Below are 19772 nucleotides of genomic sequence, written 5' to 3'. Positions count from 1 at the left end.
TATAAAACCAAAAGAATCAGAAGTAGAGGAAAAATCAAAAGAAAAAGAAAAAGGAGAATATTTACAACTTCCTTCTAATTACTCCTCGGGCAATGTAAACGGTTTAGAATGAGCATCAATGTTGGCAAGGTCAAGTGTATCATGGAATAGAGACCTATTGATAAAGTGCGAAAGACTTAACATGGGGATGAAAGAACAAGATCAAGCCTCCGCGAGAACGGGACATAGGCGGGAGGAGATATAGGGTCATTAATGATTTTACCTACAATTCCACCCTCGTGAATAAACTTGTTACTAAGATCTTCAGCCAAAAGTTTCGCAACCAATGGTTTCTCAACCATCAATTCTACAACCATTTGCGATTCTTCATCCTCCAAAGTCTCCGTTATATCCAACTTTTCCTCATCAGTACCAAAAGTCAAATGATAACCTTCCTCTAATGAACTAACATTCTCAACAAATCCACCATCATCATCATCATCATTATAAAGGATTTTCATATCACAATAAGATGGTTCGAGTTGGAAATTTTGCATATCAAAATCGAAGGAAAGGGTTGACAGTACTAACATATGACTCGTTATAGGGACAAAGAGAAGTATCATGGTCATGACAATGACAACAAGAACAATAATACGGGGGAGGGGTGTGAGTTTGAGGAATAGGAAAAGAGAAATTTTGCAGAGTAGGTTCAACAAACATTGTCATCTCCCACTCATATATATCTCTAGCTAATTGCTCGATCAAATCCCAACACTCTTCTGGAGTTTTCTCCACAAATATATAACTACTCATGGAATCCAACACCAATCTTGTATCTTCATTCAATCCCTCATAAATCACCATACATAGTTCCCATTGTTCAAAAATATGATTTGGACAAAGAAAATCTCCAAGCCTATAATAATATCTCCAAAACAATTTATTCTCAAATTGAGGAAAACAAATAGAAGCCATTTTATATTAAAAAAAGGGAAATTTTATACACAGACGAAAAAATATATACAATGTAGCCTCACCAAAAAAAAAAACTAAAAAGAAAAATAAAACCGTCTCCCCGGCAACGGCGCCAAAATTTGATAGGCTGTCGTACACCCGTCAAAAATAAAATCCTAACGAAACCTCCTAACAATGTAGTAGGGTAAGCAGGGTTGAATCCATAGAGAGACGGCTATTTAAATATAGCTTTCAAGGTATGGCGAAACTAACAATGTCATGAAATTTAGGATTGAATGTTTAAACTAAAATAAATAGGAAAATAAACTAAAAGATCTAGGGCAATGGTTCACCATGTTCATAGTTCAAAATCAATTAAAACATCATCAATAATTCAAGTATTCAAGTATTCAAAGTATCTAGAGCACGAGTTAATCCTATGGCCGGGTCTTAACACTCTCGATTCAACATATGCAGCACGGTCACTAAAACCATAATTGCTAGTTGTAGGCAAGCCTCTAAAAGTCGATCTTTCGATTGTAAACCCTATTAGCAAGATTTAATCAAAGAATTGATCAGATTGCAAAGATTAAACATATAAGCCTAATCAACTAGAAATATCAATGAATAATGAAACCATCAACAATAATAGTAAAGATTCATAGTATAAACATGGATCCCCGAACCCTAGAAATACTCTACTCAACCATGAAATAATCAACAAAAATTAAATCTAGGAATGAAAACATAATTATAAGCGATAAATAAATAAAGAGAAAAATCAATAATACCTCAGAGAATTACATTGATGGAGTATGTAGAAAAACTAGGGTTCATGAAAAAGAGAAGAGAGAAAAGGAACGTGAAATAGAATTCTAAGGGAATTCAAACATAAAGGAAAATAAAGCATTCCCTTAAAATATTTATATGCTTCCTAAATTCTAAACAAAATAGGAAAAAATAACAATTACATAAGTTATGATTTAATTGGACGATCACGAAGACGAAAGCATGCGCGGAAATCACTTGGGCGCAGAAAACAGCGGGCCCGCTGGTCCGTCGCTGTTTTCACGCCCAAGGAGAGGAATTGGGCCATCGTTTTGGGCTGTGGGCGAATTGGATAGTCGAGCCACCTTGTTTATGTCATAACTCTTGTTCTACAATTCCTATAGGGACGTGTGACCTGTCGTTGGAAAGCTCTTGGAACCTACTTTCTAGCCCAATCAAAATTGTCTTATTCCGAAATGTAGAACTCGTGATATCATCAAAAGAGTGAACGCTTGTCCGTTTTGATGCTTAGAAAAATAGGGTTTAGCTTCGTTGTTGACTCAAAATTATCCCTAGAGACATGTAATGATCCTGGAGTCAACATCCCATCTCCGTTCATCATCCAAATCAACTCATAGCACTCCGAAAGAATCCAAATAACCGTGAAATCGCCTGAAACATCAAAGAAAACACAATTGGGGCGTAATAGAGTATGACAACAATAACTTATGCAAATGTGATCATAAATGCAACTAAAATGATTTAAATGCCTAATAATGCAACCTAAATGTGCCTAAAATACCCTATACAAATATGACTCATCATCTTCCATGATTAGATTTATTAGTTAATTGACTAATCTCTCAAGATTTAGTGATATTGATTATATTATTGGTGATGGTTTTGTCTATAAATTTGATTGTCATGATGAAGTAAGTCTAGACTATTTGGTTAGAGATTTTTCTTTTTATTTCTTGGAAATGAACTCTTCTATTGAATTATCATGTTTGAAATTTGTTGCGAACTCCATGAGTGAGTAGTTTCCCATCTAGGGGTTTGGGTGTAGTCAAGGGTTTCCATGTCTGGGGTTTAAGGTAGAGGTTTAATAGTTTTTGTAACTAAAGTATAAGTTGGGGGAATCATTTGTTGTTTGCTTGGTTAGACGTAACCTTTCTTGGACAATAGAATGCGATGCATTGACATGGCAAGTACTTGCGTCGTATGATTTCGATTTGGACTTTTTGGTTGCCTCTCTAGTTTTGGGTTAATGCGAGAACGTGATTCACTACTTCATGAGTGTTTTCAAAGGCCGATTTCCTTTTCAACTTGTCTTTGCAAGTCTATTTTGTTCGTAATCCCTTCTTCCCCTAATGCATGTATACCTTGGTGAACCTCAATCCTCTAGTGTCTTTAATCTCTTTGTCTCTTTTGAATCAATTAGTTCTTTTTACGTTTATTTTCCAAACCAAATCCTTTTTTCGAACTAGTTTGTGTCAAGCACTAATCGTTACAAAACCCTTAAATCTTCGTGGATTTCGACCCTTCGCTTACCAGTTAACGTGTTTGTAATTTCTTTGATTTATGAAATACTAGTAACAACCTACTTATTCCCTTATCATTAGCATATAAATATAAATAGAAATAAAACCATTGCATTTGAGACATTGTTCACATAATAATCACATTATTAAAAAATTTGTTACATTTGAACAATAAAAAAAAACGACGCATATCTTAAATAATAGTCGATAACTAAATATAATTGCATCCTATATATGAAAGGATAAAATCTATCTATATACTATAACCATATGCATTACTACTATGCATAACTATAACCATAACCATACATTTATACTAAATCAATCTATATACTATAACTATACAAAAGTAACACATAGTTCGTAATAAAAGACACTTCGGGGATGACATGCATCATCTTTCAGTGTATCCTTAGTGTTTTTTTAAAATAAACCATGTCAATTAAGAAATTAAACTTTAAAAATCTCTTTATTTTTTGATTTTTTTTTCTTTCCTTCTATATACGGAGTAATAGAATATATATGAGAAAAAATAATTTGATTAAAAGTATTACGACGAGAATATAAAATAATATACAGGTACTAACACTAATTTAAAAATATATGCTAAGAATAGTTGTTATGTTATTACTGATTTTCTAAGATTTATATAATATGTTACTAATAGCAGGATGAAAAATATATATATATGTTTTTCACATTTTTTTAATACTATTAGCCTGCTTAATAACTATATAAAATGACTAAAATAGTAAAGGTAAATAAATTATGTGTTATTATAATGTCTGGATGGTATTGATTTAGGTTGGAACCCAAATAGACATGAATTATGTTCATTCTTATATATTAACAGACGCTAAAGTTCAACATTGTTTTAAAGATACTACGTATTAGTTAAAATAGAAGTCAGAAAAAAGAAAAAAAATTAGTGTTTTAGAGTGTTTTTTGTTATTAGAGGTCGATATTGATTTACTAATCAAACAAGGGAGATTAATTTTACAGTTTCACCAAGTTTTTATTTACGGGGCAATAATATTTAGAATATATTCTTGGCACTGAAAGTATTTGTTATATTTTTTTATTTATGTTACCTATGACCAATTAGATTTTTCAAATGTTCGGATTGCTATTTGTTAGGTCTAATTGTGAATAAACGACTTAGGAAACACAATTAATTTACGATTAGCTGGTTATCATTGTTCTTTTGTACTTGGTACTTGTAGTTCTCATATTGATTATTAAATAGGTAAGTTATTCCAGGATTTTCTTGTGATCAAAATCCAACACATGAGCATAGTATTTAGGTTAAGAGTGTATAATCCTTGTCAAATAAAATGATGTTTGGCTTCCAATCGCAATAAGCGCATCCTGAACTATGCAGATATTGTAGTCCCTCTATCACTGATTTTGTTATTTTCTCTAATTGTACCTCTTTACCTTCACTTTCAAGTATAAAATTGTATTAAGTCATGCTTTACTTTATACGAATATTTCAACATTAATTTGAAGAAATAAGTTGTCATATTACGTTGCATTTTCTTTTTTAAAGAAATGTGGAAAAGCTCAAATAACATTTCAAAATAAACGTTATTTCATAAGTTCTCAGGAACACAATTACGTTCTTGTTTGATTTAAACTTATCGGCACTTCAAATTCTAACTGAAAATTTAAACGAAATTTCGTAGTAAATTAGTTTTTTTGATAATGAAGTATTTCAAATCATCAAAATTTAATAAATTTATATATAAAATGTAATTACTTTGTTATGTAATAAATGAGCTTTTAAAATCCTTTAACAAGCTACGTGCTTGTGCTTACAAAGAACCTTCAAAACTTGGTGGAATTCCCTCCTCCCATACAATTTTCTTGGTCCATCAACTCGTCATCAAACTTACATCTAACAGTAGTGAGATTTATATATTTTAGTATCTTACTTGTTGAACAACTTGATTCCGTAAATATTATTATGTAATACATTTGACAATATAAGTTTATTTACATTAAATTTAATAAAATAAGATATTTCCGTAAATGAATGTTTCATATATCAATTGATTTGGTTTTCCCTACACATATAATAAAAAAAACATTTAAGCTAAATGATATAGATTGGATATTGTCCTTCCACTGCAATTCAAAATCATATATTTAAATGTTTAGTTTATTTTTATTTTTATAGATTTTATTATTTTAATTTCACATCAAAATTCCTATACAAAACATTTCCAAAAATGTTAGTACAATTTTTCAATCAAATTACAAAATAATGTCAAACTAACTTATAATTTAATAGTAACATTTTAATGGAATATTTACAATTGGTAACATTAAATGAAATAACGATTCATATCAAAAATATAGTATCTCATATATCCAAATTTTCTTTGGTAATTTAATGTTCTTTTTCCAGTCATAAATTTAAGTTATTACTAAAATTGTTTTTAAATTCATAAAATTTAAAAGGATCATTTGTGTTTAATCTTACGCCTTGTAGGTTTTATGTCGTGTAAATAATGACTTAGGTTAATAATAAGTTCCATTTTATTAATCACTTTATTACACAAAAGAAAGGAAAAATAACGAAAACCCAATTTCAATAATCTCTTTACATCCTTTTAACTATTCTACTTGCCACAACAGGCGACAACCAACCATCACAACGAATTACCACACCGGCTCCAAACCCACCACCGTTGTCCTTGCCCTTCATGAAGTCGTAACCTTGTAGTACATGACTCATTGCCCCTGTGCCGCGACCGATACCCAATTTCCACAATTAATTTTGTGTTGACAGTGGTAAAATTTTCTTAAGTTTAGATAGATCTACATATCTTTGTGATTGAAATGTATAGTTATGAGAATTGGATTGTTGACGTGCTTAAGTTTCGGCAATATTTGTTTATGAAGTAAGATATAAAGATTTTAAAACTTATTTATGAAGTAAGATATGAAGATTTTAAAACGTGTTTGGGTACACTCGAGAGTATCGGGAGGAAGGTATTTTCGCGCGTTAAAATTATATCATGTTCGCTTTTTATGATTGCAAATTCACAACAAATTTGAATCTAATGGATTAAAATATGGTTTAAAAGATAAAAAAAAAGTTAAAGGTTGAAGAGAAAGAAAATCACATATTAAGTATTAACCTAATTAAGAAACAAATAACATAAAGTGATACTGACGTAACATACACAGTAACATAAATAACACAAGATTTTAATTAATTATTACTCTGTTTTGGCTTAGGAGAACATTTAGCTTTTTTCATCTTCATTATTCTTAGTTTCTCTGTATCACAAAATAGCATGATTTTAAATAATCATTGCAAAAACCCTAGAAATCATTGAATATACAATAAATAACATAAGTACAAGATAAAGTAACATATATTATGTCAAAAATAACATGCATAATACAAAATTATGAAAACATATTAGCTTATAATTTGACGGAAATTACGAACTAGATTTTAATTCATGATGCAATTGTGGCACCTTCTTCAAGTTATTCAGAACTGCAATTGTACAATTAAAAAGAAAAAATAATCAAAAGTTAGGGTTTATAAGTAAAAGTTTCCGAAATATGAAAAAAAATTAGGAAGAAACTACATAATTATTTAGAAATTAGTATCACACCTACTTTTGAATTCCTTGTTTTCTAGATGTTTTTCAGGCTACTTATCTTCCATTTTACTTCAGAAACCTTCAACAATTGCAAAGAGACTTTTAAAAAAATGTTAATGGAGAGGAGAGAGAAAGCCTAAAAATCTCCAAAAAGGTGGTTTGTGACAATTGTGGAGTGAGAAAGTGGAGAGGAGAGAAAAAGCTTCGAAATGGAAATGAAGCGTAATTTTTCTTTATTTTAAAGCTATTTATATTTATAATTTTGGCAGTCATGTTATGTTACTTTGTTCATTTTGTATGTTACGTCTTTCGTTTCACTTGTTATTTTATGTTACCAGCGTTCTACATCGCGCGCGTTGTGGTATTTCCTCCGTTTTTCCCTCAGAATACCATTTGGACGGTACTCTCGGGTGTATAATTCAGTAATTGGAGGATAAGTACCTAAAATCTTAATTTTATGAAAGGAAGGAAACCTTGCCATTGAACACGAGACCAATTCCTTCGAAGTTTAAAATTTAAAATGTTCGAGACTATTTTTAGTAATTTTTTTTTGGTGTTAGCACCCGGTTCACTTTTAGGGCTAATCCGGATTCGGGGCGAGTTCTGGGTGGTTAAGTTCCAGTCCCCTCCCAATTGTTATTGCGAGGGATCGAACACAGGTTCCCCTACCAAGTTCAGCCTCAATCACCACTGAACCAACAAACAATTGGTTACTATTTTTAGTAAATAGGTTACACGATTGATCTCTATGTACTCTTCACGTTCATCGTAGAGTTCAACATATTTATCACAGATCACGATTGAAAGGTGACATTTGCAATCCTTTGTAAAGTCGATTGAGCTTCTACACAATTTATCACTATGTAACAAAATTGGATATTTGATTTACTGATTAAGATAGCTGGAATCATCAGGCAATGGCCAAAAATAAAACCGAGTTATAAAGATGGTTCACACGATCACACAAACAGGAAATAGTAGTTCAAAATGCCTGTATGATAACAAAATTAGAAAAGCATGAATTTACAACACCCTTAGGAACCAAAATTTGATACACAACCAATTACTTATACCTCTCAACATGTCAATAGTGAGTTGATTTTGTTTGTGAGATGATTGCTCAACTCCAACTTGATCAGTCAAGATATTACCAGATCAGGGCCATATTTGAGGGGCGGCAACGGATCCATTCTGAGAAATATAACAGAATTAGGAGCAACTCTAAGATGTGAAAACATTAACAGCTCAGATATCTTGCTGGTATAAAAATTCGAAACTTTTGCTTCAAAATTTCAATGAAAAAAAGAAAAATAAGCACATGATTGGCTGATGCATAACATGAAATCATAAAGGATGGAAATTACCACCATTGAAAAAGAATGTCAAGGTTTGTTTACATGATGGTAAACAGAGCATACAACGATGCGAGCTTGCTAACATACCTTTGTCTAATTTTAATAATTCCAGTGTCAATCTGCGCTGGTATGCCCAAGATGATACGTTCACCTACTCCTTTGATCTCATCCTTCCTCCCATGTAAAGAACCATTAAAAAGATGATAGTCTGTCTTCTCAAATGATGACAGCGTCAATACACTTTCTTTCATTTTTGCAATCCCATATCTATTAACTCCCAAAACCTCCCCCTGTAACAACAGTAAAATCACTTTGATTTCTGATGAAAATTCGCACCAAATTTGATATTCTTTCATTGATAATGGAGTATAAATTTGGTTGAAGAAGGAATTACCTTATATGTCATCACATCAGCAAGAAGCATCATATGCCGTACGTCAACATCCATTGAATGACTTTGCATGACTTTATTTATCTCACTGATGATACAACTTCTTGCAGCTTCTATTCCAAGTGCTTGTTGACTTCAATTACATGATTGCTATCCGTCTTGCATCCTTTAATTCCAGGGATTCCCATCACCTCCCTGAGACCAGTTCTGTAATACCAAAGTATTTTTATGTTTAGAGTAACTTTTCGGGTTAAACAGAACCAAATTTTATTACCATGTTTTCTGGATACAGTCATAAAATATCAAAACCAAATATCAAAGGTACAGAATACCCATTAACTCAATTTGACCTAATTGCCTCAGCTAACCTTTAGAGCTTTTCTTCATTCTTCCAAACTCTCTTGTAGATTTTAATTCTCATGTGGGTATATAAAAACCTAAAAGCTCACAACTGCTAGCCAAACATCCAACCTCACTGAAACCCCATCCAGCTGTTTTTTATTCTTGTAATTCTTCATCGTCTCTTGGGGATATTGTAGGATATACGTAGGATATCCTAGTCAATAGTGTAGTTATTGTAATCCCTAATATTACTCCTTATATTTAGGTTATTTGTCAATGTATATCCATAATTAGTCAATGAATATCTCAAAATCCTAGGATTAAGCTACCGTTAGTTGTTACTATTATAGCTATATAATGTTATTCATACAATACAATATATTTAAGCTTTCCAATTCTCGACATGGTATCATGAGCTATAGATCCCTTTTTTCGTTTCCACTATCCCATCTCCTTTGTAGAAAATTGCATTGATACGGCTTGCCTTCTCATTAATTGCTCAACCAAATATATATATTACAATAATAACTAAATTTAGAATAAATGTTTATCTAAAATTTAGGAAAACTAAGTATTCTAAAATTAAGAAAAACTAACTAATTTACAATATATTTACCACAAAAATATCCTAGCAACATGCCGCAAAATATTATGAAATTATATCACAAAATATTATCAGATATCCTCAATATCCTTCCTCTCTTCCCACCTACATCTCCCTCGTCTTTCATGGTTACACCATCAAAGACCTTTGCCGACTCTAACAAATGACCCTGACCATATTGAGTCCCCCACCCATCATGCTTCATCTTCCTCGATCTCATTAAATGGTAACAATGGACACTCTGTATGCTCAACCTCTCTTCTCCTCTTCAAAGGGGAAATCTTCAAACCAACTTTTCTGCTCAACTCTTAGGGCACCCCGTAGTTCGCCTACCATGTTGCCTTACAATTCATCTACTTTCTCCAAAACCCTACAGAGAACACAAATATATTCTCTCAATTTATCCCGGCTAATGCCACCGTCGAATAATTAAGCCATGCATTCTGATTGTCCAACGGTCAAAAAAGTGTGTAGCAACCCTCGTCCCTCGTTCTTCTATGTTTTCAATCAAAAATGGAACACCTCTTTCCTAGATTTCTTTCCCTATGATATGCCATTAGCACACCATAACTCTATGCAAAAATACTTCTTGATTTTCTGCCAGAGTGCCCTTGATAAACTCACTCTAGTTTACTCTTTTCTCTCATTCATGGTCATTAATATGAAAATGGAACATGTTCACTTTACTTCTCTCCCTCATACATGCCTCTCTGATATCTCGTCAATCCTCACCCAAGATGTCAAACCCCAATGTTTATTTATTTTCCTTCATCCTTAGCATTCTGACTTTTCCCTATGGTCTCGTACCACTTTTGTGGCTCCTCACTCAAAAGGCCAAAACCCCCAAAAATTTGGTACAAATCCAAACATTAGCATTTTTTTTGTATCTCGTTTCCATTAAAGTGGAAATGCAATTTATTTACTCTTTCATATCTCACCCTTGTTCATACAGCTTCATTTTTCAAAGAAAAAAAAAGCATTTGATGATTTTCAATGGCAACCAGTCAGACATCGACAGGAGCACACTCTACAAATCACGTTCATTGTCGCTCAAACTCGCGCTGGAGCTCCCACAACTTCTCCTATGGTGCAACCCACATCTTCGGTGTCCGCTACCTCCTCTACTTCTATTCAAGACTGGTCTCTGGTGCCGGTCGTCCGTCTTGCGGGGGCGTGTAGAAGATATACGTAGTACATCTTAGTCAATATTTTAGTTATTGTAATCCCTAATATTAGACCCTATATTTAGGTTATTTGTAAATGTATATCCGTAATTGTTAATCAAAGAATATCTCTAATTTCTAGGATTAAGCTACGGTTAGTTGTTACTATTATAGCTATATAATGTAATTCATAAAATGCAATATATTCAAGCTTTCCAATTCTCTACAGATATGAGCTTCAGTCGGATTTGGATGCCTTTTGGTGTCCGTTTTTGGTGGTGATTGGTTGACTGCCGAGAGATTTGGGCATGCTGGTTTTCAGTGGGCTGTAATGAAGTGATTTCAGTGGTAGTGGTCAAGTGACAGTATGGGGTTTGGGTATGGTTGTGCTAGCTTTACCTCTTGGCCGGTGGTGGATGGAATGCACTGAAGGGATTAGCTGCGTGGTGGGGTTTGTTCATGGTGGTTTTCAGTGGGCTGGAATGTGATGGTCAGTTTACACTGGTGTATGATCCTCCTCTTGTGTTCATTAGAGAGTGGTGAATGGTGATACATGTTGGTTTATTGGAGAATAAAGGGAAATTCAGAGAATGGTACTGGATAACTAAGGGAGTGGAGGGAAGAGGCTGATGAGGTTATTTAGATGGTTGATTGCTTCCTAGCTGCAGAATAGGTAGGCAGGTGGGAGGTGGACGCTAAGCAGAGAAGATGGTAGGGAGGAGAAGTGATAATGAGCTTTTATACCCCAATATACCATGTGTACAAAAAATTAATTGGGGTACTAATTGACAAAACTAGGTAGGTTACCCAGTAGAATTCCCTATGATTTTTATGTGTTAAATTTAAGTTAACCATCTGATTTTAGATGATTTCTCAGAATTTTCTTCATCATACCAAATCCAAATGATGAGAAGAAAGTCATGCAATTGCATTTCGAACCAAAGATACTTTTGTCAAGGATACATACACTTTGAAATGCTAGTATGATATAAAGAGTCTGAGCTATTAAATAAAACGAACATATTTATATCTGGTGCATGCATGCAATAGTTGTAGTAGGTAGAATATTACTCGTATTAAAGGAACTGCTTTATATTATATTGTTGAAGAAAAATCTCTAAATAACCCAAAAGCATTTCTTAGCTCTAATTCAGATTCATCTAGGATTAAGTGACGTTCTAAACATTTTGCCACTACCTAAAACTCCAGACTTTCTTCCCCTGAGGTTGCAAGTAAATAGGACATGAAAAATAAACCCTACCCGGATTTTTAAAAATGCTTCTGAAAGCAGAAACAAATAGAGTAGTAGACCTAAAGGTACTGCAATTGTAATGGACCAACTACTTGGATGTCTTAGTTCTGTCTTTATTCTCTCTTATTACTATTCCCCCTCCCCCTGGTTTGTAACTTGGGGGTTGTAGATAGAATGCAAACAAACAGTTAAGTAGGTAATTAAAAAACAAACCCTTCAACAACCACATTGAGCTTCCCAACTTTCCCGTCACCGTCAGCAATAATTGCACGTTCAACCGTAGATATGCCCTGGAGCTAAAAGGCAGTGGTAAAAGTCAAACCATTTACACAATAAGCCTAGGATGTAAAACAGAAGGGGAAAAAAACAAAAATAAGGCATGACGAAAAGCAAAAGAAATTGCAAGATAGAACTTCCTAGTCTCACCTTAACAATAACCACTGGCAGCTTGTTCTTCAACTGGTGAAGTGGAAAATGAGCATCTTTTTTTTTATCAGCTTTGAAAACTCTAACATCCTGCACATAATTATGGATTAGATACTAATAACTAACGATATAAGAGTCATATTAATGAAGAAAATTGTTTCACCAGCTTGTGATCCTTATGGATTCTCAGAGATTTTAAAATTTTCTCCCTGACAGTATGAGCATTTATAAATAGCCGTGAAGAATTGATTTTCGCCATGTCAAGTTTAATAACTATAAATGCTCCAAATGATTCCATTATGAGCACTATACTCTTGGCAACCTGCAAAACAACACAAAGTGGAGGTCATGAACATTTCAACCTATGCAACAACATTTAAAAAGAACAAAGCATGGAAACATAAGAACTTTTGGGAAGAGGAAGCGAGCGCATACGCTTTTGTAAAATACGTTATACAACCAATCTGACGTCCTTCAGTAATTTCTGTTATTTTAAGCAATAGATCTGATGTGGGAACAAAGGCATTAGAATACTGAATATTCTATTTTCGGAATACACCTTTTACCATCATACCCCCTTTATCCCGTAATTTTTACACCATTCCACCCAATTTCTCTTACTTCTTCCATCTTTTTCTTACATCCACCACCTTTTTACTTCATCTCTCTTGCGTTATCCAGCTTTTTGTTACACCCACCCACCTTTCCTAGAAACAAAAGTCTACGTGGGTTTAGGGCATATATTTTTCCATACATAATGAACCCAAACAGACTTGTCAGCAAACAATGGCGATGGTCAGACTTAGACACAAGAACACATTACATAGAGAAGAATCCATCTTAAAACTACATAATGAATAGACTTCCATGAATATCATATATGTACCTGACCCAACATCGTCTTCTCGATATTTCCTCTTACAGTTTGAGCATTCTCCATAATCTGATCATCCTCAAGTTTTTCCATGATAATTGGAGTACTTATTTTTTTGCTTCCATTTATGATTTCATTGATACGTGGAACTCCAAGGGTGATATCTAGATGTAATTAAGGATTGAACAAACTCATATAAACTACACTTATTGTAAAATAGAACAAATCAGAGGGATACTCATGCTGGCAACTCCAGCAAAGTGAAAAGTTTTCAAAGTCATTTGTGTCCCTGCAGGCTCTCCAATACTTTGAGCTCCGATCACTCCTATTCCAGTTCCAGCTTCAATCCCTTTCGAATGAAGGCGAGAAATACATGTATCTAAAAAAACCTTCAACATCCATCAACACACAATAATTTGATCAGAGTTTCTAATCACAAATGTTCAAAGTAAGAGCCACATAAGTATTTTGCATAGAAATATGGAAAAAAGTGAAGCGACTACCGACTCCTAAACGAAAGAAATGGCATAAATAACGCAAAAATAAGAAAAGGCAACAACAATTTTTCAAAATCAAGATAAGTAACAAAGACATGACACAAATGCTTCAAAGGCCAACAAGCAGTACGAAAAAGTTCTCTACATAAGTTATAGATGACGTGAAGGTCAACGGTATGAAATCAAATTCATTAAATTCTAAAACTTAGTGGAGCTGGGTAATACATATTTGATATGTTTTTGTAAAGAAGTACGGAAAATTTTAATCATAGGTCTGATTAGGCTTTATAATTATTATAATTTAAACTCATGTCCTTATTCTTTCATGTAGTGGATTCTCTACAAAATCAAACATCATGAGCACTTCAGAAATATAACACTTGACTAAGCTATACAATAACCTCAAAATAAAGAATTGTAAGCTGATGTGAGTAACCTCTGAAGGAAATAATGCCCTTGGTCCAAGTATGCATATAATATTAAGTCTAATAAATGCGGTTCAGTATTAATTAACAAGTTAATAATTCAGTGAGATCAAGTGAGTTGAATGCCTAGCTAGAGGCCGCTTCAGTTCAAGTGGAATTAATTATATTAATCCACGGCTTACTCTTGACTGAACCCGTAGGGTCACACAAATAGTACGTAAACGGATCAAGTATTTAATGGAATTAAATACTCCATCTATGGATATTCGGAATCGACGGATCTTGGTTTCAGTGGGAGCTGAGATCGTCACAATCAAGAAATGAATACTCCGGAAACGATGATATTGCCGGAAACGGAAATATGGATCGTATCGGAAATATAAATATTATCCAAGTCGTAGATGTTGCCGGAAACGGAAACATGGTATGTATCGGAAAATATTATCGGAAATGGAAATATTGCCGGAATCGGAAATATTGCCGGAAACGGAAATATTGTCAGAATCGGAAATATTATCGGAATCGGAAAATAATTCCGGAAACGGAAATATTAAATATTTGTTCGAAACGAAAATTAATTCCGGAATCGGAAATATTAAATATTGTTCGTATCGGAAATGAATTCCGGAATCGGGAATTTAATCGGAAAGCGTATCGTACGAATTAGCATCGGACGAGGCTTGCTAGACGAAGGCCCAGCACGAGGCCAGGCCAACCCCCAGCAAGCCGCACGCCAAGTGCTCGACCAGGCCCAACGCAAGGCCAGGCCCAGCCAAGCAATGGCGGGCGCGCACGAAGCCCATGGGGCTGCGAGGCCGCATGCGCTGTGCGCTTGGCGTGGGCCGCAAGGCCTGCGTGCGGGCGTGCATGCGTGTGCGTGTGCTCGTGTTCGTAACGAATCCTAATCCTATCGGAATTCGTACATTGAGTAAATCCTAATCCTAAAAGATTAAATTTATTATTTAGAGTTCTAATAGGATTCTAATTAATAAATCCATATCCTAGTAGGATTATAATTCCTTTCCATAAACTCTATAAATAGGTGCCTAGGGTCACATATTTGCATCGAGATTTGAAGTATTCAAAAGGTAAGATTTTCAAGCAAAAATCAGGCAAACACTTGCAACCCAAATAGCCGAAAATCCTAGTAACCTTAAGGGCGATTCTAGTTGGTCAAGCTTAAGGCGGATCCGGACGTGCTGTGGACTATCTACGGAGGGACGACACTTGGAGTCCTAAAGACTTGTTCTTGTTCGGTTCGGGCGCAGCTAGGGAGGGCACGCTACAAAGTGTATGCATCTGAATTATGCTAAATGATTATGTGTAAATAATATGTTTCCTGGCTTTATGGTTTTTCCGCATGATTTATGTTTATTCATATGTATCATAACTTAACAACCTCTACCTCAAATATCCATTGGTTCTTTCTTTTCCAAGGACACCAAATTGCCAATGAAACCATTTCTACACTTCAGCAAGCCAACCTTTCAACCTTTCTTAATCCTTCTTTTCCAAGGCCCAATAATTTTATTCACAAAACAAATTTGAAATGAGCTCATCCCAAACAAGACAAAAGATATGTGCCAAAGAAGGCAAATCAACAAAAGGGTAAAAGGTGATTAAAGGATTCTTCCTCCTTATGAAATAAGCTACAACAGTTTGCTAGGGAAAAATGCATATATACTAATATTGACCAAATTTTATAACTAATAGTCTAATACGTAAAAGTAGAAGTTCGTACATACTTAATGTATATTTTCAAAATATTAACTTTTTAAAAGTTTTTCTAATATACCGTCAAAGTTATTAATGGTCGAAATTGTATGTTGGCAAACGTGAAAGTCAAAACGGTGCATGTATTGTGAAACGGAGGAAGTATTTTACAAAAAAACATGTTCAACATTGTTGAGTTTTGACAACAAAAAAGCAAGTGCAAATTTCAGTATTATAGAGGGACTATTTCAGAGTAGTAGTAGCATGTATATGTGTGCGTGTGTGTGTGTTTGTGTTTGTATGGATTGTGTGGTATAGTGTACTAGAGAAGTCTATCTTACTTCCCATCAAGCTCTTATTCTTTAATTGAGTACCAATTGGGGTTCCTGATCCTCTATTGATGCAATATTTAATTACTGAAATAAAAATACTGTCTAAAACTATTAGAAACAATACCTGTAGTTGCTTTATAAAAACACTGCACCTTCTTTTACCCATATTTTCGAAGAACACCAACAACTTCTTCTTAATTGAAGGCATCAGACCCAGCACCATAAGAAGTTGCATCATCCTTTGAAAGCCTTTTATTTACAATTTCAGAAATTTCTGAAGGAGACAGTTTTTCAGTTCTTCCAGCCGGACAAGTAGCCTGTTTAAAAATCCGCACATAAGAAACTGGTACTAACTACCTATAAAACTAGCATGGCATTTTAGATTTTTAAGAATAGGATAAAGAACATACCTCAACTTTCAAGCGCAATCTCTCGAGATCTAGAGGAAATCCTTTTGCCCCTTCCATTTGAGATGGATCCATTCCATCATCACCGTAAAAAAAATTGAATGACGAATCCGCTAGAATTTCATACAGTCATGTCATATTGAACAGATATATCCTCTAAGCATTTAATCAGTCTACGTGACATATAACCAGTTGTAGCAGTTTTACCTGTGAATATAAAAATTTCCAAATGACTAGCCATAAAAAAAAAAAAAGAACATCATTAATACAAAATGACAAGTACACTGGAAGATTTTGAAAGTTAAAAAGAGATGGAACTGTAAATTATGAATCGCAAGTAATTCTTCCAAGAGCTCAGAAGATTATTAACCACCCCAGGAGAAAGAGTGTGTTACACTGGAAGTCTGGAGAAGGATAAAAATGTCTCACATACGGAATATCTCTATCAGTTGACAGTGAAATTGTTAGGTTATGATACATATGACATTTACATAAATCATGCGGAAACAACCATTAACCCAGGAATCATATTATTTACACATAATCATATAGCATAATTAGATGTATACTCTTTGTTGCGTGCCTTCCCTAGCTGCGCCCGAACCGAACAAGAACAAGTCTTTTAGGACTCCAAGTGTCGTCCCTCCGTAGATAGTCCACAGCACGTCCGGATCCGCCTTAAGATTGACCAACTAGAATCGCCCTTAAGGTACTAGAAAATTCGGCACTTTTATGAGCAAGATGTGTTTTAATTTTCTCTCAAAAAACTCACTTTTGAATACTTTGAAACTTGTATATAAATTATGACCCCTAGGCCTTTATTTATAGAGTTATGGAAAAGGAATCGTAATCCTAGTAGGATGCGAATTAATTGGAATTAGAATCCTACATGAATTCTATTTAATTAATTTATCCAATTAGGAATAGACATTTAATCATATACAGACTCTTGCAGATTCAGGAATCACGCATGAGCACAAACTCACACACACACGGCAGCCACAAGGACTGCCCATGCGTGCGAGCTGCAGCCCACGCAGCAAGGCCCACGCATCCGTGGCCTTGGCGCGCGCTGGGCTTGTGGCGTGCGTGCTTGCTGGGCGACGGCCTGGCTTCGTGCTGGGCCTTCGTCCGGCAGGCCTCGTCCGATGCTAATTCGTACGATACGCTTCCGATTAAATTTCCATTTCCGGAATCTATTTCCGATACGAACAATATTTAATATTTCCGATTCCGGAATTAATTTCCGTTTCGAACAAATATTTAATATTTCCGTTTCCGGAATTATTTTCCGATTCCGGCAATATTTCCGATTCTGACAATATTTCCGTTTCCGGCAATATTTCCGATTCTGGTAATATTTCCATTTCCAATAATATTTTCCGATACGTACCATGTTTCCGTTTCCGGTAACATCTACGACTTGGATAATATTCATATTTCCGATACGATCCATATTTCCGTTTCCGGCAATATCATCGTTTCCGGAGTATTCATTTCTTGCCTGTGACGATCTTAGCTCCCACTGAAACCAAGATCCGTCGGTTCCGAATATTCATAGATGGAGTATTTAATGCCATTAAATACTTGATCCGTTTACGTACTATTTGTGTGACCCTACGGGTTCAGTCAAGAGTAAGCTGTGGATTAATATCATTAATTCCACTTGAACTGAAGCGGCCTCTAGCTAGGCATTCAGCTCACTTGATCTCACTGAATTATTAACTTGTTAATTAATACTGAACCGCATTTATTAGACTTAACATAGAATGCATACTTGGACCAAGGGCATTATTTCCTTCAGTCTCCCACTTGTCGTTAGGGACAAGTGTGCATTTCCTAATTCCTTTGTCGCTCGATGCTTGCTCTTGAACATAAGGTAAGAGTTGTCATCCTTATTATGTCCAGAGGTGTTCCTCGGTTTCAGAGTTCAACTGATCAAATAAACAGATAATCATAGCCTATGATTCATCCGAGCACGGCCATGCATTTCACAGTTTCTAGCTCTCCGAGTGGCCTTGTACAACTTTTAAGCATCTCATCCCGATTTATGGGAGGACAATCCCAATCTTGCGATCTTGAGATTAGACTTCGTTTGATAGGTGATTACCTGAGCGTTGCCTTTATAGCCTCCTTTTACGGTGCGACGGTTGGTCAACGTCAAAGCAACCAGTTCTCAAACCAGTAATCTCTAATCACTCAGGTATTGAGGATTTAGTGTCTAATAATTTAATGAAATTTACTTATGACAGACTTTCATCTCTTACAGTAAAGTTTCATAGGTCTTGTCCGATACTAGTCTTCCCAAAGTAAGTATCTATGCAAATGATTATGACATTGCCATGTCCACATAGTTCAAGAAACAGAACTACTAATCATCTTGCACTCTAATCGTCTAACGTTTTCTATGCGTCCAATTTTATAGAAAACTCCAATTAGGGACCATTTTCAACCTTTGACATTCAAGTTCACTTGATAGACATTTCTTAGTCACAGGACTGGTCCTGACAGTCTATCTTGAATATATCGTCAAGTTGAAGGGACTCATCATTTAATAAACCACAAATTAAATGGAAAAATGAATTCCTTTCATTTATTGTGAATGATTAACCAATAATGTTTTACAAAGATTTAAACTCTAAAACTTTAAAACATTAAACAGAGACATCAAAGCCATTCTCCAATATGCTTGATTCCCATAGCTGCAGTGTGCGAGTTGTGCTTCGCTTGCGGCAGAGGTTTAGTTAATGGATCTGATATGTTGTCATCAGTTCCTATTTTGCTTATCTCGACTTCTTTTCTTTCAACGAACTCTCGTAGAAGGTGAAATCTACGAAGTACATGCTTGACTCTCTGGTGGTGTCTAGGCTCTTTTGCCTGTGCAATAGCTCCGTTATTATCACAATACAGGGCTATTGGTCCTTTAATGGAGGGGACTACACCAAGTTCTCCTATGAACTTCCTTAGCCATATAGCTTCCTTTGCTGCTTCATGTGCAGCAATGTACTCCGCTTCAGTTGTAGAATCCGCAATGGTGCTTTGCTTAGCACTTTTCCAGCTTACTGCTCCTCCGTTGAGGCAGAAGACAAACCCAGACTGTGATCTGAAATCATCTTTGTCGGT

The 19772-nt window shown here is 34.9% G+C and overlaps 1 long non-coding RNA gene and 1 pseudogene across 2 annotated transcripts; both read right to left on the bottom strand.

Moving 5' to 3' along the window:
• Positions 1-6803: 6803 nt before the first annotated feature.
• The window catches only part of LOC130459156 (DNA-directed RNA polymerase III subunit 1-like), a 44554-nt pseudogene continuing 31585 nt past the window's right edge, over positions 6804-19772 (bottom strand).
• LOC130459121 (uncharacterized) lies at positions 12680-17105 on the bottom strand. Of its 2 annotated transcripts, XR_008922834.1 has the most exons (5): positions 16653-17105; positions 16395-16559; positions 13514-13664; positions 13288-13439; positions 12680-12723 (listed from the first exon to the last, which is right to left on the bottom strand). It is a non-coding gene; the product is annotated as an uncharacterized lncRNA (long non-coding RNA). The 2 variants fall into 2 exon arrangements; XR_008922833.1 differs by having other exon boundaries at positions 13514-16559.

Source organism: Spinacia oleracea, chromosome 6, assembly GCF_020520425.1.
Source record: "Spinacia oleracea cultivar Varoflay chromosome 6, BTI_SOV_V1, whole genome shotgun sequence".
In the NCBI taxonomy this organism is placed as follows: Eukaryota; Viridiplantae; Streptophyta; class Magnoliopsida; order Caryophyllales; family Amaranthaceae; genus Spinacia; species Spinacia oleracea.
The sequence above is the reverse complement of the archived record's forward strand: the minus strand, read 5'-3'. Positions and strand labels throughout refer to the sequence as shown.